This window comes from Canis lupus, chromosome 12, assembly GCF_011100685.1.
Source record: "Canis lupus familiaris isolate Mischka breed German Shepherd chromosome 12, alternate assembly UU_Cfam_GSD_1.0, whole genome shotgun sequence".
NCBI classification, from domain to species: domain Eukaryota; kingdom Metazoa; phylum Chordata; class Mammalia; order Carnivora; family Canidae; genus Canis; species Canis lupus.
In genome coordinates, this window is record NC_049233.1 from 25,353,942 (window position 1) to 25,381,616 (window position 27,675).

At 37.2% G+C, this 27,675-nt stretch overlaps 1 pseudogene; it reads left to right on the forward strand.

Moving 5' to 3' along the window:
- Nucleotides 1-5,687: 5,687 nt before the first annotated feature.
- Nucleotides 5,688-27,675, forward strand: part of LOC100683091 — a 120,706-nt pseudogene continuing 98,718 nt past the window's right edge.

Genomic DNA, 27,675 nt, shown 5'->3' on the forward strand with positions numbered 1-27,675 from the left:
TCATTTGAGTTTTACTAAGGTTATATGAGGGGGTACAATTATCACCTCTGTTTTAGAAATGAGACAATCATAGTTAAAAGCCAACAGGTTACTTAGGAGCAGCCATTCATAAAGTTGAAATTACAATATAGACAGAAAGAAATAGAAATTTTAATTTACACCACAGTCTAGTCCATGATGAAGAACATTAACAAATTGAAAGGACTTGAGAAATGTTAATTATTGTTAGATTTCAAGTATTTTATTTCTGCTCTTTTGTGTATTTTAATTTTTTTGTCTTACATTTTTTCTAGTTCTCATAGTATTTTGATTGTTTCAAAAATATACTTCCCATCCTACTGTTGTAGTTTTACTATTATTTATTTTTTTTTAGTACTTTGTTCTGTTGCTAAACCTGAATCCTACATATTTTTACATTTTCTAGTTTAAATTCACATTTAAAAAATCCACTATCTCTTTTGCACTCCTTTTCTTTTTTTATTCTATTGGCATAGACTTAACATCTCAAAGCTCATGTCTTATTTCAGTATTTTTAACTCTTAATATTTAATCCTAATTGTGAATTTAATTTGTCACTTTTTAAAAAAGTTCTTTTACCTATTTTTTTATTGTATCTTATTATAACATAAATATATTTTTAATAAATTCCCCCTTTTCCCCTAGTCTTCATGGTGAGAGTTCTCAATAAAGTTCCTAATTTGTCTCCCTCATTAACATCATCTAGTACACAACAATTATTGCCAGAAGCCTATAAACTTCTACCTTGAACTGGATGAGCTTAGCTTTTAAGATCTAGGACAAAATAGATTTTAAGCTACCTGGTTATATATATAAGGAATGTATCCAGTTGGGGTCATAAAAGAAATGACACACTAATGTAATAATATTATTAGAGTTTTTATATCATACAACTATAAGAGAAGATAAGAGGTTATAACATTCAGTTCTCCATATTCACTGTTTTGGGTTTTTTACTGTTTGTGATTGCAGGTAAAAAAGTTGGCTGAGATTAGGATTGGGTTTGCTGTTGAGATCCTTAGTTCATATGACAGGGATTTTTCTTAGCATTTACCACTACAGTCAAGGTGCATTCTGTATTCTTGGCACGCACTGGTTGTCTTCTTGATAATAATTTATTTATTTTACACACTTCTCTGTATTTGTTGTCACTGGTCACTGATTACCAGGACTGATGTAAAAGTAAAGGAGCCATTTCCTAGAGTGGTTGCAGTGGGTCCCATCTCCATGGATCTTCCCTTTTACAGGAAGATGTAAGAACAGTAATAGAGACTTTAGCCACATTTCCTCTCTGAGAACCAGCAATATAGATAATTTAATGTTAAGCCATCTCTGCCTAGATCTTCTTAAGATGGATGCTTTGTACTAAATATCAAAAGACAATATCCTTTATTTTCATCTTAGGAAAAAAGCCAAACAAACCAGAACCAGTATTACTCGGTTAGATTAATGAGATTAGAAGGCAGAGATGACTAAGACAAACAAAAGGGGGCTTTAAGATATATTGGTTCTCCTGCTGTTCTCACAGTCCACAATTGTAGCTTAAAGAGAAATTTCCTATATCCTGTCAACAGTTTGATAACCTAAGGGTGTTTTAATATACATGGTATCCTAGAAAATGTGGAAATCACCTTTTTGCTTTGACAAAGGCTTTTAGGTAGCAAATAAAACAAAAACAATACAAAACACAATAAAACAACAATAAAGAAAGAGTTAGTGATTGACATATAAAACAAAAATCAGAAGCATCTACTTGTGATTTTATTGACTTCAAATCCTAAAACCCTTTAAAAAATCTGGTAAAATAAAACAATATGGAAAGCGCCATCAAACTGAGCAATAAGAATGGATTTTGAAATATTGTTACTAGAGGTAGAATTTTGGAAAGTGAGGCAGAGGATTGGTAGATTTGTGACATGTTTATATTTGCCAGCTTTATAAAAGGAAGATTACCTGCCTTGTATTTTGTACTGAACCATTTCCCTATGCCTCCTCATATTCTATCGTGGATTTAAGAATTTAAGTTATTTGTGGGAGGTTTTATGTCTTTTGAATTATTTAGACTTCAGGTGGTATTTTCCAATCCTTGTCAATTTCTTTGTTTATTAATGCAAGATTTTACCTAAATATAATCCATCCTTTTGTTTTTTAGAGGAAAAATTATAGACCTGTTTGTGTGTAATAAATTCCTTTGACAATATAGGCCATGTACTTCTTGGTGAATTGCAAATTTGATTTCTTATGTTAATGTCCCTCCTAAGAAAACAGGGAAGATTTAAGCATAGCTATTCTGTTATTGACTTACACTCTTTACCTCATAGAAATATGTCTTTATGATAATACAAGATTGTTTGCAGTTTTGACATTGTAGACAATTAATTGGCCTTCAATTTATGGACAAAACGAAATTGATTTCTCTCCCAGTTATTCATGCTTATGTTTAATTTTGCTTTAAATATTATCAGGGTGAATGGACTGCTCCAGCTCCTGCATTCACTGCTACTCAACCTGAAGTCGCAGACTGGTCTGAAGGCATGCAGGTACCCTCTGTGACTATTCAGCAGTTCCCTACTGAAGACTGGAGTGCTCAGCAGGCCACTGAAGACTGGTCTGCAGCTCCCACAGCTCAGGCTACTGAATGGGTAGGAACAACCACTGAGCGCTCTTAAGCTGCTCTTCTACAAAGGCAAAGAAAATGGAAATAAGGTTGGAAAACAGTTTCTAAAAAAAAAAAATAAAATAAAAATAAAAAGTATTGTGGTGAGAGCTGGGGTTATTCATAATGATCTTTTGATTAATCAGATAACAATTGATTTTCTTCAGATAAGAGGGACAGAGTTCTGATTCTCAGTAATTTGTAACATAGTATCTTGATAGCTATTTTGGATTAGAGAAAACCATATCCTCACATAAAAAGAGACATGATGATGATGGTAATGGTGGCAATTTTTGTGAGGGGTATTTAGAATATTGAAGTAAATGAATGACATCATACTTTTGTACTTGCTCAACAAATCATTACCTGATCTAAAGTAGTAACATTTTTTTAAAAAAAAGGGTTAAAACACTGTAACAATAACAGAATAGTAGGCTAGCATTTATTGAACACTTCACATATAGGAGGCATTAGTCCTAGGGCTTGACATAAACTATCTCACTCAATTCTCACAGCAACTCTTTTATTCAAATATTATTATTTTCATTTTTAAAGTGAGGAAACACAGGTAGAGACAGATTAACTATACTTAATGTCACACAGTAAGTGGTAGTGTTAGAATTCAAAACCCAGACAATTTGACACCAGAAAGTAAATACACAGAATGTGATAGAAAGCTAAGACTTGCTAAAAGCTTAGTGGAAAATTAACTTACTTCAAATAAAAATTTGTGATAATTTCATTAAGAGATTCTTACCCTTATAAGAAATTTTTTTGAATGATGAGGTAGTGCAGGACCTCATTAGTAACAGCATCCTTTAGTTGGAGGTGCTTAATATACTATCAGGTTTTTGTTTTTGTTTTTTTTTTTAGGTCCAGTGGAAATGATATGGCTCTAATTTCTTCCTCATCAAAACACTGGAACTATGGTTTATTTCAAAGTCACATTTTAGATTGAAATAATACATTTACAATTTTGTTTTCTTTTTGTACACACCTTCCTTTGATGTTCCCTTCATAGGCAACACATCTGCTCTTGGCTTCTTGAAAGGAAATTTTCACAGACAAATTAGAAACATTATTTGGTATGTCAATGTTAGTAATAATAATTTCAAATATCATATTTATAGAGGATCAGGCCAGCTTGAAAAATTAATATATTATTCTTCCAGAATAGTTAACTTACTTCTTTCCAGTTATTCCAAACTCTATCCTTATTCTCTGCAGGCTTATTCTTAGCCTTTGATAAATGGGTGTACCATCTGTAGAAATATTATCCTAGTTTTCAGACATTGCACCATTCACATTTAGTTAGGCTAGAAGTATATTTTTTTAAAGATTCTTGAGAGCCAGAAAGAGAGAGATAACGGGAGAGAGCACTAGCATGGAGGAGAGGGAGAAGCAGGCTCCCTGCAAACAGGGAGCCGGAGGAGGGGCTAGATCCCAAGATCCTGGGATCACGATCTGAGCCCAAGCCAGCCACTTACAACTGAGCCACCCAGGCATCCCCAGCCAGAGGTATTTAAAGTAATATTTAAGGGATCATTTTCCAGTTCTTTTAGCTGTATCTCAGTAAGATCTCAAGAAAAAATGACAGGCTCTATTTACAACCAGAAGAGTGTTATTTGTACACTTCCACGATTTAAAATGATACCTTCAAAGGAATTTCCAGCTTAAAGATATTAGATCAACTAAAATTTCCCGAGATATCACTTAGGACATTTTAAAGGTGTGTTGGCAATAGAATGATCAAACTAGTAATTTTATTCTTGCTTTTCTTGGTCATGTATATGTGTTTAACTCTGAATCTGCCAGAATGCTTCTTACTTCATGCTCTTCTCCATTGGTTCTTTTTATTCAGTGCTACCTTTCCAGAGGATGGTGCTTGGGAAGAGCATTCCAGATCATCCAGTTCATGAGATACGTTTTCTCTTATGTTAGTCCTGTTATTGTCATCATCTCTGGATAAAATGACTGAATCCTTAAGTGCAACAAACTTTTGGATCAGGGAGACAGAAGAGATTGATTGATAGGTACTATTGTGCCCAAGATCGGGAATCTGAGAAACCACCAAGGAGCTGACACCGATGCAAGCACACGAGGGTTTATTTACAAGCTCGAGCTTGGGTCCAAGTATACCCGACACAGTGGAGCAGGGACTTGGACCCCAAGACTAAGAGGCTTAGTAGCTTTATAGGGGCCAGTGGCCAATGGGATACGTAGAAAGTTGCACAGTCATGTCCGTCCACAAGCAGGTTGCCGACTGAATTACATTTTACCCTAAAGTATCCATTTGAACTGGCCTATCACTGCGCAGATTTCTGATAGGTGTGCCAGCGCCCTAAGCAATGAGCAGGTCATTTGGGGGCGATACAGGAGGTGGCGGGGGCAGCACAAAATGGAGTTAGTCCTGCTCTGCTTGTCCAGGGGTAGGGGATTTTTGTCAAATTTCCTGGGTCCCGCAGAACTTCAATGACATTTCTCTTCTTTCCTCTTCATTTCAATGTTCAGTCACGATTTAGACTCGCGTTTTGTTCATTACATGAACATCATCCCCAGCACCTTGAGGCCAACTTAGTCTTACAGGAAGGATTCATTTTTAGACAGAATGGGTATCCTCGAGCTGCTGATTTTAATACTTGTATCTGTGCATTAGCACGATGAAAACATCTTCCATGAACGTTCCAGAACGTAATGATGCATTTGGTGTAGTTTCATTTAGTTTCTAATTCTCGCTCTATTATGTTGAGCAATGACGTGTGGCCTTCCAAAGTCTTAAAATTTCCCGTCCTGTGTCTGTCGTCTCGCACGTGACCTTCAAGATGAAATCACCGGAAACACTGACAAGCCTGGATCGACAACGTGCTTTCCAGGCAGCACTCCCCCGGCACCATCGTGGCTCGTGTGGGCCGCCATATTGCTCCTGCCGCAGGCTCCTCTCTCACCGAGGGGCTGGGTAGGCCCCGCCCTCCTCCACCCGCGGTGGTTGTTGGGAGCAGGGGTGGTGCGTGGGGGAGGGGAGCTGCAGCCGGCTTCCGGCCGCCGGCTTCCGGCCTCCAGCATCGGGGCTGACCTACAGGCGAGCAGGCCGGGTGCTGCCGGGCCTGTCCCCGGGCTGCCCGCGGCGGGTTTCTCGCGGCCCACTCAGCCCGCCTGGGAAGCTTCCCCCGCCCCCCGCCATGGGCTCCCGGAAGGGAGGGTGAAGGTGAGGACACCAACAGGCCTTTCTGTGTGCACCGGAAAATGGCCACGCGGGCCGCTGGCTCGTTTTGCAGCTGCCGCCACCGTGGCCCTGCGCACCCCGCCCGGGCGTGACTGCAAGCCGGCTGCGCCTTTGCGACTGTCGCTGTGCACTGGGCTGGGCCTCCTGCTGCCAGCGCCTTCCCTGGATCTCCCACACTAGTATCTGTTGGGGCCAGGCGGGAAGGGAAACTCCTCAAGATGGCGGATACGCCAAAATGGCTGAGGTTCCTGTCACCACCTCCACTTGGGACGACAGCTTGAGCAGACCCTTACACCTCTCCTTTGGACTTCCCCAACCGAACCCAATGCCCTTCAAACCCCAGAGGAGGAAGTCACCTTTGACTGGTCGAATTGCAATTCTTCCTTTGCATAGTGAGGGTCACTCTGACTGGTTGGATTGCAATCCTTCCTTTGCATATGAGCCAACCAATAGGAAACCGTTCTGCCTTACAACGTTATGTAAACCCCCGACCACCTTGTCTTGGCGCGACTTCCTCGACTCACTCTCTTTCCCCCGTGAGTCGTGGAACCTCGCCCGAGGGTGCCTGCAATAAAATCTGTTCTTGGACCCTCGCTTGCCTTGGCGGTCTCATTTCCATCTAGTTACTAAAAAACTTAACAGTATCCTTGGTATAAAACTGAATCTTCTTTTTAAAATTGTTAAATTTATTTATTCATGAAAGACACGGAGAGAGAGAGAGAGGCAGAGACACAGGCAGAGGGAGAAGCAGGCTCCATGCAGGGATCCCGACGTGGGACTTCGATCCCGGGTCTCCAGGATCACGCCCTGGGCTGCAGGCGGCGCTAACCCGCTGAGCCACCCGGGCTGCCCATAAAACTGAATTTGCCATGTGCAATTATTAACCTAGTAAGTCCAGGATTGTTAAATATCAGCCGGTTAAATATTGAGGAACCACCATCACCAATGACAGCCTTAGTTTTAGAATAGACCTGTCCTACTCTCCTACTCTAAAACTAGGGCTGTCATTGGTGATGATGGTTCCTCAACATTTAACCGCTTGTATTTAACACTCCTGGACTTATTAGCAGCTTAGTTCCTTCAGCTACTTAGCACACACTTAGTAACTGGCTTATCTTTGATGAAAAAACAGTAAGTTGTATTGCTCAGCCAGGCGACTCTGACACCCAAGGCTCCCTTGCAGGAGCCCTGTGCACGAGCGGACCCACATCACATACTCATGAAAATGAAGTTTTATTTTATTTTTATTTATTTTTTTAAGGACTTATTTATTTATTTATTTATTTATTTATTTATTTATTCATGATATACAGACGGGGGGAGAGAGAGAGAGAGAGAGGCGGCGACACAGGCAGAGGGAGAAGCAGGCTCCACGCCGGGAACTGGCCGCGGGTCTCGATCCTGGGACCCCAGGATCGCACCCTGGGCCAAAGGCAGGCACCAAAGCGCTGAGCCACCCAGGGATCCCCTAGAAAATGAAGTTTTAAAAACACCTTCCCTTCACTGGCACACTGCTACCTGTAACATCCACTTTTGTGACTTCTACTTTAGGCCCCTAAGAACTGTATCTTTGTGACTCTTGTCCAGTTATCTTGCATTGAAAGGCAGTTGAATCCCAATGCTTTAAAGGTTTGTAGGCTGTGCTGTTGCCAGGATAGGAGAAACTACTTTGGAGTGCAGGATTTGTATGGCAGAAAGAGAAAGAAGAAAGAGAGATTAATTAGGTTCATCTAAACCACCATCATTGCTTACCTATTCTTCAGTAATCACATCTACACCTTCCACTTTTGCCTCTCTATAGTGCATCTTCCAAATCTTTATAAATCAAATGCTATTACTTACCTAATTAAAACTCTGTAACGGTTTCAGATTCTTCTTGATACTCCTGACCCATATCACCTTGTCCCATGGTATGTCTGCATCCTCATGAACATGATGTTCCTGCAGATTGGCCTTCTCTGTTCCTGGAGAAACCGAAACTCCTTCTTGCCTAAGGGTCTTGCATATATTCACATACTGTTCCTTTTCTTTGAAATGCTATCCACCCAAATCCTCCATCTCTTTTTTTTTTTCTTTTTTTTTTTCCCTCCATTTCAGTGCACTAACTCCTTCCTGTCTTCAGATCTTAGGGTAAAGCTCAGCTCCATGAGGAAGACTACTCTGACATCCAGGTCCAGATTAGGTTCCTGTAATACACTTTTCCATTCTTTTGAAAACTCTTAAATCTGTTCCCTTCATAGGACTAATAGAATTTAATTGTGTAACTTTTTTCCTCCAGTAGTTATCTATTATATTTCTTCCCTACAGATTAAGAGCTCCATGAGATCAAAAGTCCTTTCAGGCAGATCACCAGTCCTTAAATTGATGTCTGGCACAAAGAATGCAGTTGACTTTTCTTGGATGGAACAATGATTGTGTTGCTCAGCAATGCCACTCAGATGGCCTAGAGAAATGCATGAATGAAAAATGCCACTAACCAATTGTGTGATCTCTGGCATGTCTGAGTCTCAGTTACTTTATATTTTAATTGAAGATGGTAATTCCTATAAAATAGCTACTTTATAGACTTTATAGAATTCTTAGAAAGAGCATTTAAAATTACACACACATACACATACATACCTGGAAAATATTATTTTGATTACTGATAAATGTTTATGTCTGTGCTGTCAAATATGTAGGTATAGCGATAGTTTGGAATGAATATATATATTACTTAGGGTGAACTATTAGTGAACTGAAGTGTGTTTAAAAAATACCGGGATCATTACCTCTTTTAACAAGAAGTCCGTTTTTTGGGAAAGCTCCAGGTGCAGGTTGTTAGGACTCTGGCTCTGCCTCATTGTCATTTATCCTGTTTCACCTTCCTCTGTGGGTAAGACTTGTTTTCAGACCCACAACGTGATGTCTGTAGCAGTTCTAGCCATAGTATCTAGACTCAACAATATCTAGAGAAAGAATATCTATTTCTATGAGTCTTGGAAAGGAGAGCAGGCTTTCCCAGGAGACTTCCTCTCATCAGAATTGCATCACATTCCTGGCTTAAACCAACTCCAGGCCGGGGAATAGGATTGTCATGATTGTCTTCATTCAAATTGACTTCAACTCTTGGTTGGTATTGGCATCAGTATTCCTTTAATCATGGGGACCTGTGGAGAAGGGTAGCTAATAGAACAATATTATAATTGTTTCTGGAAGGAGAAAGGAAGGATAAAGGAGATGGATTTTTGGGTAGAAAAAAATGTGTATAACAATAATTCTATTGTCTGTTATATACAATATGTTAAATACCTATATTTAAATTTATTTTTCTTATTAATGGAGATCAGAAGATCTAAGACACATAGTGTGGAAAGATGAAATATTGTAGTATCATGCAGTATTTTCAAGTACAGATTATTAGGATTATTAGCAAATGATATCACTAGCAAGTCAGCCTACACTGATATGCAACAATGAAGAAAGTTTCTCTACTGTGTAATTAAACATCATGTCTGATTATAAGGTAGAGGGAAATATCAAATAACAAAGGATTCTATAAGCAGTGACAGCTGTCAGAGATAACATGCCTATTCTCTACCCACTCCCGTGCTCATTGCAGACTTAACTAGTTGATTGCAACAATACTCTTTATTGAGAGTGGACATGATTTGGAGTCCTTTTCAGACAGTTCCTGACTATGCACTGGAGTTGATCCTTCAAAGAAAGCCTACCCCCTATCTATGGCATAGGTATGTTATAGAACTAATTTTTTAAAAAAAGATTTTATTTATTTATTCATGAGAGAGACAAAGAGAGAGGCAGAGACACAGGCAGAGGAAGAAGCAGGCTCCACACAGGGAGCCCAACGTGGGACTCGATCCTGGGGACTCCAGGATCACGCCCTAAGCCAAAGGCAGATGCTCAACCGCTGAGCCACCCAGGCGTCCGCTAGAACGAATTTTTTATACTAGGATGTAAATCAATATATGTGAAGCAGAATGAAGAAATTTCAAAGTAATTTCAAGTGAAAATCAATAAGGATATGGACCAAAAGCAGAAGAAATAGAAATATGAGTAGTAATTGTATGCAATCTTGGCTTTTGGTATAAGTGGCCTTTCAGTTAGGCCCTGCAAGATGCAGAGGTTTTATGTATCGTGGATGAAAAAAGGAAGAAAAAGAGGAAACAGGTCAGGGCATTAGCAAAGACAGGTAGGCAATAAGATCAGTGATACTAAAATACTAAAATGAAAATTTGCATGCTCCTAAACTTCTTTTCTCTTGCACCCTTGTCCTTCATCCCTTAGCACTTTATCATCCTGTTTGCCCTCAACCAAATCCCTTGGTCAGCAGAAGATCTGACAAACTCATTCAGACTAAACAGCACATGATTGAAAAGGCTCAATGAGAAATAATTCTCTGATTTGTTGTGAATATTTGTTAGCAAAGCTTTAAGCTGAAAGTATGAAGTTAATAAAGTATGATTTCACAAGGTAGTGAAATAGGAGTAGGGCAAGGGCAAGAGATCAGTTCGGGGACAGTGAGTCCTCCCCCCATATCTGTGCAATCACACCATGGAGTAAAATACGGAGTAACAATAAAAAGAAATATTTTGGGTAAAGACAATTTTTTCTGCCTACAGTGTCCAGTGCTTTAAAAAAATAGCTTTTTTTGAGATATAATTTATATGCCATACAATTCAACCATTTGTGTACTTTTCAGTTTTTAGTGTATTCACAGAGTTCTGTAACCATTGCTTCTTTGTAATTTTAGAACATTTTCATCACTTCAGAAAGAAATGCTGTTCTCATTAGCAGTCATTCTCCATTCTTCTTCCCTTCCTGGCAACCAGAAATCTACTTTGGATTTTCCTATTCTGATCATTTCATGTAACTGTAGTCACACAATATGTAATTTTTTTGGACTGGCTCCTTTCACTTAGATGATGCTTTTAAGGTTCATCCATGTTATGGCAGCTATTCATATTTCTTCCTTTCCATTGTTAAGTAATATTCCATTGTATGGATGTTCTGCATTTGGTTTATCCATTCATCAGTTGGTTGGCAATGTAGGTTGTTTTCACTGGCTGTTATGAATCATGTTGCTATGAATGTTCATGTACAAGTTTTTGTGTGGACGAATCGTCTCTCTTAGGGATATACCTATGAGTGAAATAGCTAGGTCCTATGGTAACTCTAAGTTTATTAACCCTTTGGATAAACTGCCAGACCATCTTACAAAGCAGCTGTACCATTTTAAGTTTCTACCAGCAATGTGAGGCTTCCAGTTACTCCATAGTCTCACCAACACTTGATTTTATCTTGTCTTTGTCTTATCTTTATCTTTGAGTATAGCCATCTTGGTAGTTTTGAAGTTGTATCTCATTGTGCTTTTTTTTTTTTTTAATATTTTTTTTTCAATTTTTATTTATTTATGATAGTCACAGAGAGAGAGAGAGAGAGGCAGAGATATAGGCCGAGGGAGAAGCAGGCTCCATGCACCGGGAGCCCGATGTGGGATTCGATCCCGGGTCTCCAGGATCGCGCCCTGGGCCAAAGGCAGGCGCCAAACCGCTGCGCCACCCAGGGATCCCCTCATTGTGCTTTTGATTTGTATTTTCCTGATGGCTTGTCCAACACCTTTTGCACCCTCCTTCAACCCCTGGTAGACATGTTCCATTGTTTTTGTCAAGTGAAATTTCTTTTTTTTCCCTTTTCTAACTAACCACCAATAGAGATAAACACAATGGATGGTGGCTTCCCTTTAAATGATACTGATCCTGTTTATGATTTGGAAGGTTGATACTGAAGATATATTCAAGGAGTACCTGGCTGGCTTAGTTGGTAGAGCACGTGACTCTTGACATCAGGTTGTAAGTTCGAGCCCCATATTGGGTATAGAGATTACTTAAAAAAATCTAAAAGACCGTATTATTTAAGAATATATATATTTTAAAAATACACACACACGCACATATTTTTTCAGGTCAAGAATAGGAATATTGTCCAAAAATGAAAATGTAACTTTGTGTGTGAGAGGAGCAGATACCAGTGAATAGAAACTGAAGATCACAGCTCTGCTCCACATGTCACTTCAATCTTAGTATATTGCTAAATGGCCCTTTGGTGTAATTTGAAATTGTGGGAGAGCAGTGACTATCCTAAAAATCTTGTGGAAAGTGAGAAAGATGAATAGTCTACTCTATTTCCTTAGATCTTCAGAACATTAGTAGCATTTCAGCATTGCAGAAAATCTTCATATTGCTTTCATTTTCATTTATCTCCAGTCAGAATGAACTCAACTGTGAAATGATATCAGAACCCCTGGTGCAGGAGAGTCTCTGTTTCCTGAAGTTTGCTTGGCTGACTTCATTGGGCCATTATCCCTGAAGTGTTTGCAGAGGCCAACAGCTCTTAAGGACATTAGGTAAGTTTTTATCATATCTGTTAACTTTGAGGAATTTCATTTAATTTTGATTATTGTTCTTTTTGTATATTATGTGCATTATGCTTATTAATTTTATTATAATCTTAATAGCTTTCTAAGAAGTGTTAAAGTACAGGAAGGAATCTTTATTTTCGTATTGATATCCTAATGTTCAGAACGGTGCCTGGTACAAAGTACTCATAAATATTTGTTAAATGGATAAATAGATGAACTGAGTGTTTTTTATACCTGGCACATAATAAATGCTCAGTAAATGTTAGCCGTTATTTTACAGTGCAAGTTTTTGGTTAAGCACTTTACAGTGGATGCTCACATAATTCTACCCAACCAAGAAAGAGAAATATTGTTATTGTAGTATTAATTTTACATATGAGGAAAGGAAGAGCTCAGAGAGTTAAGTAATTTGTTCAAGGTCACACACAGGACTGGTAGGTGGCAGAGCTGTGGTTGGAACCCAGCAACGCTCATCTACTGAGCTTGTGCCCTTATTCACGGTGCTCCTCTGCTTTTGCTATTGAAGTATAAACAATCAAAGCCCTGTGCCCTTTTATCATTGCCTGGCAGCTCCAGAACTGCCGGATGTTACGATTTAAACAGAAGACGAGTGCCGTTGTGTATGAACCACCTCTCCTTGCTCTGCAGCAGACAATCCTTTGAAGTGGAGAGAACAGATATTCAGGGAATAGAAAAAGGAAACTTCAGACTGCTTGAATTTCATATGAAAAGTTGTCAGTTAGTATTATTGATCCACCCCATATGTAGCAGCTGGTAAAGGGTTTGTTTTAACTTGCTTTTCTCCTGATGTTTGGAAGTTTTGTTGCACTCTAGTCACAGAATTGAGAGACTGCTTAAACTCAACCTAATACTTCTGATGTGTTAAGAATTTATACTAATGCTCCCTTCTATTAATAATAGCTATTCCCAAAGGGTGAAAAGAGGAAACAATGTGGTGGCTTCTTCCAGGAGGAAAAACACCTTTTGTGAGAGTCAAGAAAAACACAAAAACAAAAATCAGTGCCGATTTGTAATTTAGAGTTTCTTGGAACTACTTCTATGCTAATAAGTCTCAGTGACTAATTATAGCCAAGAAAAATATGTGATATATGCAGATTTGAGGAAATTAGGCCAGACATTTAAAAAATATATGAGGCTATTGGCAAATGAGATTTTTAATAAAAATTGAGAACAGTTTCAGTCACAAATCCTGATCTGTCTAGAAGAATGATTAGAAATTTGTGGGTTAGTACAAGGATTTTTTTAAAACTTGAAAATTTTAAGGACATTCAGCAAGGCCAAATCTAGTCAGTATTCTTTGAGTAATAGTAGATTTTCTGGGACATGTGTTCCCTAGCTTCATAGACAACTGGGATGAAGTTATAGTGAGTGCTGCATGACTAAAGAAAAACAGAGTATTTAGCAGTTACCAAGATAAAAAAAGCAAAGCTGGAAGATATTTCCCTAAATTCATTTCTTTATCTCAGTTCATTTCCCATATGGTTTTTCAAATGGGAAATCTGACAGTAGTGAACATTATTGTGAGCCTAGCAGGCCTCCATTCCTTTAATTATTATATTTTTGTTGGTGTTGTTATTGTTATTATAATTTTTAATGCTGACTAGATGTGGTTGAGTTTGGCATGCAGCCTGAGCCAATCAGTATAGCTTATATGCTCCAGGCCACAGGCATCAGTTTAGGAATAGGTTCATGACTCCGTTTGGGCCAGTGAAATCAGGGTCCAGGACTTTTGTCCAACCTGTTGGGTGAGAGAAACCCTTCTTTTCTGCTTTGTTTGAGAAGAAAAGAATATGTAAATCTGAAGCTGATGGCAGCCATTTTGTCCTCTGTTGTCACTGTGATAGGAATGGATTCCTGGGGGTGGATTAAATTATCTCAACAAATCTTTTCTCTTCCTTGCAACCAAAGCATACTGATTGATTTGTTGATTTAATTTAATTGGCCTTTACCAGCCCTCAACTAAAGATTCATACACATACTTACACACTAAGGCTATTTACAATGGACTTTTTTTTTTTTTTTTTTTTTTAACAATGGGCTTTATAGCACAATCCCAATCATATGTAAAGGGTATATCTTTTACTTCTAGGTTTCCAATTAGATATATTATTTTATCTGAATATTTGGGGGTAGGTTTTGTTTGTTTGTTTAGTGATTGAGAGAGGTAGAGGAGGGGCAGAGGGAGAGAGAGAGAGAGAGAATCTTAAGCTGTGTGCAGAGGCTGACAGGGGCTTGGTTTCAAAACCCTGAGATCATGACCTGAGGCAAAATCAAGAGTCAGATGCTTAACTGACTGAGCCACCCAGGCATCCCGGGGGTAGGTGTTTTGTTTGGAAAAATGACGTGGTGCCTAGGTAACAGTATCCTGATGTAGCTTTATTATATATAGGTTTTCATTTGGTGGCAAATTAAGTAAGTGTGCAGTCTTTATTTTTGGGTCTCAGAAAAACCAGGATGTTCTTATGTCCTGTCTTAGGGCCTATCATTGCTTTGTAGACAGTAAGTATTATGGACTAGATGTCTGTGTGCCCCCCAAATTCATATGTTGGAATCCTAACCTGTGGTATAATGGGATTAAAAGGCATGGCCTTTGGGAAGTGACTAAATGAGGGTAGAGCCCTCATGAATGGGATTAATGTGCTTATAAAAGGGATGGCAAAGATCTCTCGTCTCTTCTGCCATGTGAGGACATGGTGAGAAGACAATCTTCTGTTAATCAGAAAGTGGGCTTTCACTGGACACTGAACCTGCTAGCATCTTGATCTTGGACTTCCTAGCCTCCAGAGCTGTGAGAAATAAATGACTGTAGTGGAAGCCACGTAATCAATGGTATTTTTGTCATAGCAGCCCAAGTGGATTAAGACAATAAGAAATCCATAAATATGTGAATAGTGGTTCATTTATTCTTGTTAATTAAAATATGACTTATTTTCTTCTCTCTGGGAAAAAACATATTATTAGTGAAAGAAAATTCAATGTTAGCACTGTCAGAATATTTTTTCTGTTTGTGCTTTGATGTAAACAAAAGATAGGATAACAACCTTCCTTAGCATTTTCTTATTCTTTAGACAAAGATTGTTTATTAGGATTTATGCCCTGCTACTTTATTTTGTCTTTGAAACTATATTTAATATATTTTAGTAAGTTTATATTTAAAAAGTTACACCTTTTTTTTTTTTAATTAGTTTCAGTGATTGAAGCAGAACCATTATGGAAATGAGAGAAGGGGTTTATCAGAGGAGTTAGAACTTACAGAGTTGTGGGAGGAGCTGGGAAACAGAAGGTCCATAAAGGAAATTGAAGGATCAGAAAAAAAAAATCAACTAGTTAATATGAAAATCCAAAGTTGTCCAGCTGCCAAAATAAGACTGTGAAGGGAAGGGTCATGGAAGAACCTGTGGGGAGCTATAACTTTGGATAGCAAATGTCTCTGTGCGTCCACTGCCAAACTTCTGTAGGTGGGCCTAGGGATACTGTTGAGAGGAAGTGTCTGTGGAATTGAGGACAGCCAGGGCAAACTGGAACCTCCTGCCAGCTCTGCATCAGTATATCTTTATATTTAACCACAGTGGCTGTCAGAGAATCTTGGCTAAACCTGACTTCCACTTCCTGCTTGTGAACATTCATCTTTAAGCCAACTCCAGTCTGTAAAGATACAGGGCAGGGGATTTAGCAAAGCATAATTTCTAGCTTTATCACCACATTTGTTCTTAACATTTTAATTTATGATTAATTTGGATTTGAATTAATTAAAGTGTTGTGCAAAAGGTGGTTGCAGAAAGGAAACATTGATACAAAGAAATAGCATAATGGTTAAGGGCAGGGACTTAGAGTTAGATGGACCTAAGTTTAAAGTCCTGGCTTCACCATTTTCTAGTTGGACAACTAAAAAATCTTTTCTCTAAGTTTCAGTTTCCTCATCTGTGAAAGGGAAATGCTAATCATATCTACTACATAGAGTTGATGAAAGAATTAAACAGATGTGTTGGACTTAGCATAGTGGATGGCAAATTGCAAGCATGTGTGAGTTTTTGTTATTTCAAAACAAAATTTCAAATTTCATAGAGGAGCTGCAGAAGGCAAGAATTTTAAATGGCAGTAGTCAATTTGGTTGTGGATTCTTCCTCAGTACATCCTACTCTCACATTCTTAATTTACTGATGATTATTCTTGTTCGTTTTGGATTTCACAAAAACAGTGTATGTGTGCTTAACTCATGATAAGCCTCAGGTTTTGTTTTCCAAGTAAGCCTTTATTCATTTTTGTCTTGTACTAATAATTCTTCTCCAAGGTATGATAGTTTAATACTTTAATCAGTTTCAACAAGTTTGGGTAACTTTTTTCCCTTCTCATATACATACAAACATTGTATAGTTCTTCCTTTTATATTTAAAGATTTTATTTATTTATTTGAGAGAGTGAACAAGAGAGAGAGAATGAGCGGGGGGGATGGGGAGCAGAGGGAGAGGGAGAAGCAGACTCCCCGCTGAGCAGGGAGTGACAAGGGGCTAATCCCAGAACCCTGGGATCATGACCTGAATCAAAGGCAGCCACTTAACTGACTGAGCCACCCAGGTACCCCTACAGTTCTTCATTTTTAGTGTTTTTGATTGGCCTGTTTCATACATTTTAATTACCTTGGCCACAACTGATAACAGTCTCTTATATGATGGGAACAGGTCTGTAACACCATGGCAGTATTTTGATTTTATTAGATTTATCTGTTGAACTGCCATTTCTTTCTTCTTCATAACTAGCTAATAGGTTTTTTCAAGTCAACTGCTAGTTAGATATACTAAGCTAACTACATTGCTACAGTTGGGGAGAACATCCATTTAGTTCATATGGTTGCTATTATTAAAGTAAAATTTAAGATAAGGGGCTGGAAAATGGTCATATTTCATATTGTGATGAGTTGAGATTTTATTCATCTGAGACTTTCTCTACGTGTTTTATTTTAAAACACATTTTTTTTGAATAATGAAATAGAAGTAAGTTATAGAAGAAAAAATTGGAAACTACAGAAAAATACAAAGAACAAAGTAAAATCACTTGTAATCTCGTTACTTGGAGAAAACTACTGTGAATATTTTGCTGCTTTTGTTTCATTCTTCAGACTTCTGTTTTCATAAATAAAAGTTGATCATGCTATTTGTATATGTACATACAAGTACACAAAAACTCACATTACTGTTATTTAGTTTGGTATCCTACTTCATATTATATCATGTGATTGTTCCATGTTAGTAAAAATTCCTCATTCCCTATTTTTATTTTTTATGTCATTGTTGTATATACACATATATAAAACTCCCATCATAAGGCCTGGGACATAATTAGCACTCAAATGGTAACTGTTATAAGTAGCTCTATACCTAGAATTGCCTTTATTTGTGAAAGTCTTTGGACTTAGAATTATAAATCCTTTAGTATTCTTAACACAAGTTGTCAACTTTTTTTTTCAAAAAAAGATCTTTCTTTTTACACTATAACCAGGAACAGATGAGTATTTTTAGAGTTTATTCTCATTTTACAAGGAACAAATGTTCTCTTTCCTTCTACGTATTGTTTAAAATATCTGTGTATTTTTATGTTTACATTAATATGGTCTGCCAGAACTTGATGTTATGAGCTTCACAAATGATTGCGTGCCTATACATTTCTCCTGGTATTTCTTAGTTTTTATTTCACATATCTCATCAAATGAAAGTAAAAAGGAGAGAGGGAAACAAGCCATAGGTGACTCTTAATGACAGAGAACAAACAGGGTTGATGGTGGGAGGTGGGTTGGGGATGAGCTAGATGGATGATGGTTATAAAAGAGGGAACTTGTGACGAGCACTGGGTATTGCATATAAGTGATGAACCACTGAATTCTGCTCCAGAAACCAATATTGCACTATATGTTAATTAACAAAATTTGAGTTAAAAAAAATGAAGTCAGTGCCAAAGAGCTGCTACCAAATGTCATATCCACAAAAAGTTAAAAAAAAAAAAAAAAAAGAAAAACAAAGTATATTTCCTTTCCTGTGGATTAGATTTTTAAAATGACCATTTTTGCCTACCTAATTTGAATCTTAAATTTGGCTTTGTCTAAAGTTAATATGCTGCTCCTGGTATTTTTTGTTTTTGTTTTATTTATGCTTCTGTTTTTATTTTTTATTTTTTGGTGTGAGTTTGGTATCTTTCCCATCAGGCTTTTTACTTTTAACCCATTTTAATCATTCTAATTTTAGTTTCTTTTGTAAGTAGTATGTAGTGCCTTTATTATTTAATTGAGAAAGTTATACCTTTCACATTTATGGTCTAAAGTGTTTGATCTGTTGTCATCATATTTTATGGTTTACTTTTTCTTACTATGGTAGTATTTTCTTTTATGACTTTTTCTATAGAAAAAGTTGCTTTTTTTCCCTCTTCCAATGATTAGAAGATATATAAGAGGTTCACTGTGGGTTTTTTTTTTTTTTAAGATTTTATTTATTTATTTATGAGAGACACATAGAGAGAGGCAGAGACACAGGCAGAGGGAGAAGCAAGCTTCTCACAGGGAGCCTGATGTGGGACTCGATCTCCAGAGCCCAGGATCACGCCCTGAGCTAAAGGCAGACGCTTCAACCACTGAGCCACCTAGGCATCTCTCAGTGTGTTTTTAAAAACAACTTTCCAGGTACATTTCAAGTCTTTATTTTAGTAAGAATTACATAGCATTTTAAATGTCTCTATATGTCACTTTTATTTTGACCCATTATTAAATTCTTGATCTTCATTAGTTTTATCTTGGGTTGTATGTCATATGAGTAGTTAGAGTAATAATTAGTACTTCTTACATTACATATGTTTTATGTAATTTTTTTGAGATTTTTATTTCATTTTGTAATTATGTTTATAATTTTGTATAGTCAATGATTTGATTTCAGTGTTCACCACCAGTACTTTTATGCGGTAATGTTTTTTAAAATGTTGAATTTTTAATTTTTTTAAGATATTATTTATTTATTCATGAGAGACAGAGAGAGAGAGAAAGAGAGAAAGGGAGGGAGAGAGAGAGGCAGAGACACAGGCAGAGAGAGAAGCAGGCTCCATGCAGGGAGCCTGATGTGGGACTCGATCCCAGATCTCCAGGATCATGCCCTGGGCCAAAGGCGGTGCTAAACTGCCCAGCCACCTGGGCTGCCCTGAATTTTTAATTTTGATGTCATTCTTAGTTGACTGCCTTTGAGGTTTAGAAGAGCCTAACCTTCCATTTCTTTTTCTCTCCAAGTTCTAAAGAATTGATAACAGACACAAGGAGCCAGGAAGGATCAATAATGCCTAACGTACTTAGCTCTTTGGCTCTACTAGTAAAAGTTTAGTTCCAGGGAATTCAGTAGCAGAAAAATGAATCTACTCCTACTAGTTTCAGCAGGAAAAAATTGTAATGTATTAAATAGTTTATGAAATATCAGAAAGGCTGAAGAAACAGACTTTAGGTTAAATGCACAAGAGCAAGTCCTAGGCCACAGTCCAGAATTAGTCTACTTAGAAAGCTTCTCCCTCTGTTATAATCAGGAAGCAGGCAGCTCCAGAGTGGTCCTTTCATGGCTGTGATCAGGAAACTGCTCCTATTGCTGCTGACTCTACAACTATGTCTCACTTGTTACAAAATGTGCCAACAAAATGGATGGCTCACGAAGCTAGGGACTGGACTGCAAGTGCTCCCCCAGGAAAACCAAAGGCTTCCATGATCGTGCTTGTCAGCAGAAATAGCAGCAACAGCTGCAGAAGATGGCTTCTGCAACACTAAGCTTTTTCACATTTCTGGTAACTGCATTTGACAGTCCAAACCTAAATCATACCTGGAAACTTGAGCTGCAAAGGAGCCTACAAATTGAATTGTTTAGTTTTCTAGTCCCAACTTTATAGGAGTATTCTCTATAAGGAAGATAGAATTGATGCCCAAAGGCAAATCTTATCTACCACAGTATTATAGCTGAAGAAGCTGAGGATATCTCCCAGAAATGAATTTATCTGTTCAGTCACAAGCACAGATGTACTGCATGCATCCTTTTCTCAAGCCTGGAGGCTCATACTGGCGGCCTACCACTTAAGGACAGGAAGAAGAGGAGAGCATGCTTCACCTGATCAGGCAGTTACAGTGGAGTCAGAGATAAGGATCAGAAAGAATGGGTGGGGCCCATTTATTGCTTTGAGGCACAAGGGAATTGTCCCACAGCATTCCCTGGAAAGTAGACATTGAACTGAAGCAGGAGTATGGTTTTTGTAGTTTGAGATGGAAATGTAAGTGAAGGAAAAATGTTCTACCAACCTAACTGCTCTTGATCTTTTAAAAAATAATGGCAGGTATGTTTTCTGAACAAATAAATCCCCTTTGTAGTTGAAAATGTCTTTTTACTATCTTCACACGAGAATGACAACTTGGCAGGGTTACAGTCTTGGGTTATAGCTTTTTCTCCCTAAAAATATCATTGTTTGGTCACTAAATATTTTAAAGGAAAAACATCCTCAGGCCAGACTAATATTTCTTGGTAGAGAAGCCAGTTTGTTTTCTCTGCCTAGAGCTTTATTGGACTTTGTTTTAGCCTATTAATTGGGTACTTTAATAGAATATGTAGATATTTGGTCTGTTAGTTGAAATTTACTTGGAAAGTTATTGGGCTTTTATACTGAGTATAGTATCTTTTATCAAATTAGGCAAGTTTTCTTCAATTCTGTTTCTGACTATTGTTTCTGTTACATGTTTTCTGGTTACAACTTGAGGAAAAACTAGTTCTCAATTTGTTCTCCACTGATTGGCTTCCATTCCTATCATATTTTCATTGTTTTGTATCTTTTATCATTTTTTATGAGTTTCAGATGATCATCTTTTCGATCAAGTCTGTGGTCATCCTACAGTTTTCCAGGAACCTTCTTCTGAAGTAAGTGGATAGATGTTCCCTGCTTGACAATGACTCAATGACATTGTGTCTGTTACTTAGAAATTTCTTTTCCCACATCACCTGAAGCTGAATTGGGCAAGACCATCTACCATGCATCATCAGAGCTTTACTGACCTCTGCCTCCTGGGGATAGTACATCTTGGGTCACCTACAGGGTCTTCATTGTGGCTGAATTTCTTGTTGAAAAATTTGTCTCCTCAGCATGTAAAAAAAGACAAGTACTCACTGAAGCTGCCTCAATAATTATTCTTTTGAGGTAAAGGAATAGTTCTCCAGTTTGCAGGTCAACAAAGATCTTTAATGAAGTGGGAGATAATGACTGGAGAACAAATAACCTTTTGTGCCTATTTCAGGGAGTCAAATTGCCCCTTTTCTAATGGCTAAGTTAGCATAAGACAGCCTGTGTTTCCCAGTCCAGTTCCACTGACCACCTGATGACTAATAAAGATTTTTCCATGAAATTAGTCCTAGCTTTCACTGCTATTGTGTATAGTCTTTGTCTTTGTCTTCAGGGAGATAATTTAGTGGGAACTTGGATTACCCCATTTTAGGAACTTCTAACTCAGAGATTCCTTTTTAACTGAAAGCTAGTAGTACTATATGATACAAGCTTTAAATATGTGATGATACTTAGAATCCATTCTGCAAACAATTTAGTTCATAGGCAGTTCTTGAGATGAAAGTTGGTCATAGAGAGTATCTAGGAAAATAGTAGTCTATAATTTGGGTAAAATGAGGTGTTTCTAAAATTGGGATTGATCTTATTTTTTGTTCTTTGGATATTATACTTGTAAAATTATACTTATGTAGATAGGCTGGTAGAGATGACAAAAAAACTTTTTGAAATGTATGTTGTCATTGAATTCCAACTATGAAAATCGTAGAACCTATAAAATATGAGAAAACAGATGCTAGAACTGGATAGGAGAGTGAGTTGCTGTCTAAATGAAGAGTTGAATACTGTTCTCTACAACACTGTCTTTAAATCTTCATTTATTGGTGAACTCAAATACTGTTGGTTTTTACTGCAATGTATTTTGGGAGGAGTATTTAAAAGTATCTAAGATTATGGACTCTTGGTTTTAGCTGTGTTTCTTTCCTAAATAACCTTTTAATTTGTGAATAAATAAAATATTTATTTTAGAATATTTAAAAATTTACAGAAGAGCAAAATTGATATAAAGACTTGCCATATAATCCTTTAAAAAATGTCAGTAAAGTCAGTAGATAAGAGAATTAATATTTGTCTAATCAGACTATTCACATTTTAACTGATTATTAATATAGTTGGATTAAAATCTATCACATTTGTATCTATTTTCTTGCATTTTTCTGTTTCCTCCTTTCCCTCTTTTTCTGCCTTTTCTGGTTTTAATTGAGCATTTTATATGATTTCATTTTATCTCCTCTTTTAGCATATCAATAATTTCTTTAAAAAATTTTTAGTGCGGGATCCCTGGGTGGCGCAGCGGTTTGGTGCCTGCCTTTGGCCCAGGGCGCGATCCTGGAGACCCGGGATCGAATCCCACATCAGGCTCCCGGTGCATGGAGCCTGCTTCTCCCTCTGCCTGTGTCTCTGCGCGCCTCTCTCTCTGTGACTATCATAAATAAATAAAAATTAAAAAAAAAATTTTTAGTGCTTGTCTTCTGGTTTATAGTACATAATTTTAAACTAATCTAAATCTATCTTCAAATAACACTATACCATTTCATATGGAGTACAGTTACCTTATAACAGAGTATTCTTAATGCCTTCTGTTTGTTGTGGCATTGTTGTCATTCATTTTATTTATTGATATGTTATGATCAGTAATCACTCAGTGTACTATTATTGCTTTAAAGAAAGATCTTTTAGGTCAATTAAGTAAAGAAAAAAAAGATTTTATTTTACTTTCATACATTTCTTCTTTAAAACACTTCCTTTCTTTATGTAGATCTTGATATATCATTTTTTTCCTGCCTGGATAACTTCTTTTAGCATTTCTTTTAGGGCTGGTCTGTTTGTGATGAGTTCCCTCACTTTTTTGTTTGAGAAAGTCTTTATGTCTTTTTTATTTTTGAGGGATAATTTGCTGGATATAGAATTCTTGGGTGGTGGTTTAATTCATTCTACTTTCCTCTTACTTGCTGAATTCTGACAAGAAGCCTGTTGTAATTCTTATCCTTTATTACTCCATGGGATAGCCCTCCCCTCATTCCTTCTGGTTTCCTTCAAGATTATCTCTGTCTTTGGGGTTCTACAGTTGGAATATGATATGCTGAGGTGTGCTTCTTGTGGCATTTATCCCGCTTGGTGTTCTCTCAGCTTCCTGTATCTGTGGTTTGGTGTCTGTCATTAAATTTTTGAAAGTTCTCAGCTGTTATTACCTCAAATATTGTTCAGCTTTGTTCTCTTTCTTCTCCTTCTGGCATTTTAATTACATATGTTATATCTTTTAATATTGTCCCCTAATTCTTTCATGTCTTCTTCTTGTTGTTTTCTTCTTTTCTCTTTGTATTTCAGTTTAGGCAGTTTCTGTTAACCCTTCTTCAGGTTCTCTGATTCTTTTGTCAGTCACTTAAAGTTTACATTGAATTCTCTGATGGTGGTTTTCATTTCAGTTACTGTATTTTTTATTTCTAGGATTTCCTTTTGATTCTTTTTTAGTTTTAGTCTTTCTGCTTACATTACCCATCTGTTCTTGAATGCTGTCTAATTTTTCTAATATACCCTTTTCATATTAATCATAGTTATTTAAAATTCCCTGTCTAAAAATTCCAACATCTGTGTCCTTTCTGAATATGGCTCTGATGATTGCCTTATTTCTTCAGAGTGCTTTCTCTACTTACATTTGGCATATAATTTTTCTCTGGAAAACTGGATATATTGTATTGGGTAATAGAGGCAAATAGATCTTTATCATGATGATTTATGTTAATTTGGCTATGATTTGGATTATGTTTACTGTTTGTTATAGCTGTAGTTACTAGAGGCCCCAATTCCTCTGGTATCCTTGTTTTTGTCTCTCCTATTGTCTTTAGTCAGTGTTTTACAGTTCTTTCAGCTACAATCCACTGTTAATACTGGAGCCCTGTTGTCATGGTGGTAAGGTCTGGGAAAAGGAAGCATTCCATAATTCATTCTTTTTGAAAGTGTGTGTTTTGGGGCCTTCCAGTGTTTTTTTAGTGTAAAGGAGAACTTGTCCACTACCCTCTTCTCTGGATGAGGTATTTCTGGGATACAGACCCATGACGTCTTGGCCCCTATTAACTAGGGCTTATTCCCCTGCCCCCCTCTTATGTGAAACAGCAAGGCTAGAGCTGGTTGGAAGACCTGGGGTGAGGAGGCCCTTTGCTTTGCCTCACTGGGATAAGGTTTTAGAAATAAACTATGAAAAACCCTTTTCCTTGGAGAGCAGGTCTATTTTATAAAGAAGGCTTTATGGTTATTTTTCCTCTCTCACTGCTCAAGCCAATTGGGGATATTTCTTGGGTCCCTATTGTGAGGGCCTGGTGGTATTCCTGGAGAGAAAGCCTATGAAAGTGTGGGCCTGGTGGTATTCCTGGAGAGAAAGCCTACGAAAGTGTGGTGGTATTCCTGGAGAGAAAGCCTACTCTCCTACTAGTCCACTCTTAGTCTCCAGTAATTTTTCAAAATTTCCATACAAGTATTCCTACCAGTTTGTAGCTTCAGTGGCTACTGCTCCAGGTAACCAGATCTCAGTTGCTTTATCTCTTTGGATGTGCCTATCACTCTGGATTTTGAGGTGGTTTATTCTGTACCTTTAGTTCTTCGAAGGGTCCAAGAAGAGTTACTGGTTTTCAGTTCAGTTTTTTATTGTTTTAAGGGCAAGAGTGACCACTTTTAACCCTTTTCCATGTCAGAACTAAAACCAGAAGTCTCCTGCTGAATTCTTCTCAAGTCTTATCTTGCCAAATTTCTAAAATATTTTTAATTTTCTGGTTGTCTTTGTCAAATCAATAGATAGGAGAATGAATCTTTACCCAGTTATGATGTGGTCAATATTTTTGTATCCTATATATAATATCTTTAGGTATAATTGGAGGATGAAACCACTAAGAGTATATGAATAGTGCTTTAAATTTTTTTAGCACCCATTAATTACAGATATCTATAAGCCGTCATCTCTAGATTAGTTAGATTAGATCTTTAGAAACACTGATCTTTCTACTTTATAATTCCATTTATTCATGTGAGTAGTGGACATATTATGTGATATCTCCTCAGTTTATCAACCCCTTATCATAAGAGAACTTTTTCCCTCCCACCCCTTACACACAGGGAAGGGCCCTGTCAGTCAGGTGTGTATCCTGTGATCCTGTCTTCTGGATCATAGTTACTTTAGATGAAAAAAGCTTAGCCAATTGGGTTCTTCCTTCTAATTAAGAACTGGGATTGAGAGATACCTAAACTCCATAGGTGGGTCACTTGATTTAAAGATAAGTAAACTTGACAGTTGTTAGGTAGAAATCATCTGTTGTGTACATGCTGAATCAGAGAAAGGTATTCACTGAAGAAGTGGACATTCTGAGAAGTAGATGTGTGAAATCATATAGCCTGAGAGAGACAGAGAGAGTAAGAGTCTTGGGTATCAATAACATTCGATGTCTGTCTTGGACTCTGAGTGATACCTGTATTTTCTTATAATAAATTCACCATTGTTGCCTAAACTAGCTTGAAAGTATATTTTTTACTTATGGCCAGGGGTTATTGAAGAGACAGTAGTAATGGGAATCAGAGTGAATTTCAGAGAAAAAGGAAACGTGTATTTGTTTTGAACGTTACTCTTTTGAAGTGAAAAGACACAGAGTCATGTTCAAATGTTTGTATTAATTATTAAATAACACTGGTCTTTTGGAATAAAGATATAAATAAAATTTTTATATTATTCCATGTTGGCTTCCATTCAATATTTTAAGATTAAGATGGCAAACTAATTTGATTCTAATGGATTCAATTGTTGACTCTACTTCCTATTTTTAAAGATTTGATAGAATCTTGTTAATGAATTACATATTTCTGACTTGACTAAAATTGTTGAATTATGAGTTTCTCTACCCAGAGAAAGCTTCTTTGCAGCTTGAGTCTATGGGCTTTCTACTTCAGCTGTCCTAAGGAAGGAAGTCATTAAATAGGAAGGTAGATATATAGAATGATGACAGTCTTTGGAAAAGAAGAACAAATTTGGGTAAAAGATGGGCTGATGATGGGAAATTTTTATTGAGGGTACAAATTTCTGTTAGCCCAGTTCCTAGGCTTTGTGTATATATGAAGTTGTCAGCTTCCTTCAGAGTAGGCCAACAGGACCATCAAGGATAGAGAGTCTAAAGATATTAACAGAGTCTGTTAATTATTAGTCTGTGGCACTAATTTAAGGTAGGGTTTGGATAATTAAGGTCATCCTGCTGTTTTAGTATTTCTTACTTATTTAAATTTTAAAATAAGATGTTAATTATACATAAGAGAAAACATAGAAAATATTAGCAACTTTAGGATTAGCAAAGATTTCTTAAATATAACACAAAAGCACAAGCTACAGAAGAAAAAAATCAATACACTGACCTTAATCAATGTTAAGCCATTTGCTCTTTAAAAGACACTATTAAAATGAAAAGTCAAATGACAGACTGGGAAAAAATATTTGCAAAGCTAGTCTGACAATGTATGACATATGTCATATATCCATAAAATCACATACTATTCTTACAACTTAATGATAAGAAGACAAATAGCCCATCCAAAAGATGCACAAAAGATTTCAACAGATACTTCCCTGAAGAAGATATGCAGATGGGGGCACCTGGGTGGCTTAGTGGTTGAGCATCTGCCTTTGGCTCAGGTCATAGTCCTGGGGTCCTGGGATGGAGTCCCACGTCAGGCTCCTCACGGGGAGCCTGCTTCTCTCTCTGCCTATGTCTTGCCTCTCTCTCAGGGTCTCTTATGAAAAAGTAAGTAAAATCTTAAAAAAAAAAAAAGATTTGCAGGTGGAAGGTAAGCACATGAAAAGACACTCAGCATCATTAGTCACAGGGAAATGCAAATTAACCCACAATGAGATAGTATAATACACTAGAATGGCTAAAATTTAAAAGACTGACTATACCAAGTGTTGGCAATGATGTGGAGGAACTGAGACTCTTGTACATTGCTGGTATAGTGTAGAATGGTAGTCATGTACTGCCATTTTGAGAAATAGCCTGACAGGTTTTTTTTTTTTTTTTTTTTTTTTTTTTTAAGTTAAACATACATTAACCATGTGGCCCACCCATTCCACCTCTGTATTTTTACCTAAGAGACATGAAAGTATACATCCATTTAAAGACTTGTATGTGATTATTACTAAAGGGTTTATTGGAAATAGCCCCATACTGGAAACCATTGAGATGTCCATCAGCTGGT